Here is a 2,441-nt window from a genome sequence, read left to right on the forward strand (position 1 = left end):
CATTCATTACACTAATTGGAATCGTAATTGAGGAGGGCTTGTGGACTTGAAACTAAAAGGTGTAATTTCACTTAATAGAAAAAAAAAACCATTGTTGTGCGTTTTTCCGCAAAAATGTGCACTTTTAAGAAGAATGTGTAAATCTACTAAAACTTAGTATTTTTACGTTGACGTTTGTGTTAATGCTATGCCTTCGCATTGCTGCGATGTCATTTGGCGTACGCCCACATTGTGTAATACTGCGAACGAATTGGCAAAATACGTTGTGGGCGGATATTCGCAATTTTGCAACATGTTCGCAATTTTGCGCATACCTTGTGCGAACGAAAAAAATAGCGAACAACTCGGAATGAGGGCCCTGGTACGATGTGCACAAAATTCCGACGGATAATATGGGCTGCACGTATGATCAGAGGATGCGTCATTCAACCCGCGGGACTGCGCATCGTACCCAAATAATGCACAATGTTCACACGATGCATCGATCGAGGTGTCCAAATCGTGTATTCGTACCTAATTGTTCTAGTGTATGGCCAGCATAAGGTTAACAAGAAGCAAACATGCTGGCCCAAATCATTTTATTTGGACCACCTGAGGCTCCCCTGAGAAAGCAGTGTGGTGACCCAGGTGCCTCGGCACCCAGTTTAGGAGTCCCTGGGTAAACCTATAGAGTATTTTAAGTCTTGTCTTTAATGACAGGCAGTGCCGTTTCTAGCGGCGGGCGAGCCGTGCAACCGCACGGGGCGCCCGCCGTGGCACTTTGTGACTCCTTATCTGCTCTCCTCCCTCTTCCCGAGCGCTCCTGCTCGGGGGGCGGAGTTTCGCGGAATGACGCGTTTGTGTCGTGATGTCACGACGCAAACGCGTCATTCCACGAAGCCCCGCCCCCCGAGCAGGAGCGCTCGGGGTCCGGAGAGGGAGGAGAGGAGATAAGCATGGAAGGAGGAGGCGGCCGGCGCGAGGGACGTGAGTCGGCGGGACCCGAAGAGCGGGAAGATGTAAGTATTATCTCTCTCTCTCTCTCTCTCTCCCTCTCCCCCCCTTCCTTCCCCCCCACTTGACACCTGCCTGCCGCACTGTGTAAAATGGGGGCACCTGCCTGCCGCACTGTGTAAAATGGGGGCACCTGCCTGCCGCACTGTGTAAAATGGGGATATCTGCCTGCCGCACTGTGTAAAATGGGGGCACCTGCCTGCGTACTGTGTAAAATGGGGATATCTGCCTGCCGTACTGTGTAAAATGGGGATACCTGCCTGCCGCACTGTGTAAAATGGGGGCACGTGCCTGCCGCGCTGTGTAAAATGGGGGCACGTGCCTGCCGCGCTGTGTAAAATGGGGATACCTGCCTGCCGCACTGTGTAAAATGGGGATACCTGCCTGCCGCACTTTGTAAAATGGGGGCACCTGCCTGTGTACTGTGTAAAATGGGGATATCTGCCTGCCGTACTGTGTAAAATGGGGATACCTGCCTGCCGCACTGTGTAAAATGGGGACACCTGCCTGCGTACTGTGTAAAATGGGGATATCTGCCTACCGTACTGTGTAAAATGGGGATACCTGCCTGCCGCACTGTGTAAAATGGGGACACCTGCCTGCCGCACTGTGTAAAATGGGGGCACCTGCCTGCGTACTGTGTAAAATGGGGATATCTGCCTGCCGTACTGTGTAAAATGGGGATACCTGCCTGCCGCACTGTGTAAAATGGGGGCACGTGCCTGCCGCTCTGTGTAAAATGGGGGCACGTGCCTGCCGCGCTGTGTAAAATGGGGATACCTGCCTGCCGCACTGTGTAAAATGGGGATACCTGCCTGCCGCACTTTGTAAAATGGGGGCACCTGCCTGTGTACTGTGTAAAATGGGGATATCTGCCTGCCGTACTGTGTAAAATGGGGATACCTGCCTGCCGCACTGTGTAAAATGGGGACACCTGCCTGCGTACTGTGTAAAATGGGGATATCTGCCTACCGTACTGTGTAAAATGGGGATACCTGCCTGCCGCACTGTGTAAAATGGGGACACCTGCCTGCCGCACTGTGTAAAATGGGGGCACCTGCCTGCGTACTGTGTAAAATGGGGATATCTGCCTGCCGTACTGTGTAAAATGGGGATACCTGCCTGCCGCATTGTGTAAAATGGGGGCACGTACCTGCCGCGCTGTGTAAAATGGGAGCACGTGCCTGCCGCGCTGTGTAAAATGGGGATACCTGCCTGCCGCACTTTGTATAATGGGGGCACCTGCCTGCGTACTGTGTAAAATGGGGATATCTGCCTGCCGTACTGTGTAAAATGGGGATACCTGCCTGCCGCACTGTGTAAAATGGGGACACCTGCCTGCGTACTGTGTAAAATGGGGATATCTGCCTACCGTACTGTGTAAAATGGGGATACCTGCCTGCCGCACTGTGTAAAATGGGGACACCTGCCTGCCGCACTTTGTAAAA

Source organism: Pseudophryne corroboree, chromosome 4, assembly GCF_028390025.1.
Source record: "Pseudophryne corroboree isolate aPseCor3 chromosome 4, aPseCor3.hap2, whole genome shotgun sequence".
Lineage (NCBI taxonomy): Eukaryota > Metazoa > Chordata > Amphibia > Anura > Myobatrachidae > Pseudophryne > Pseudophryne corroboree.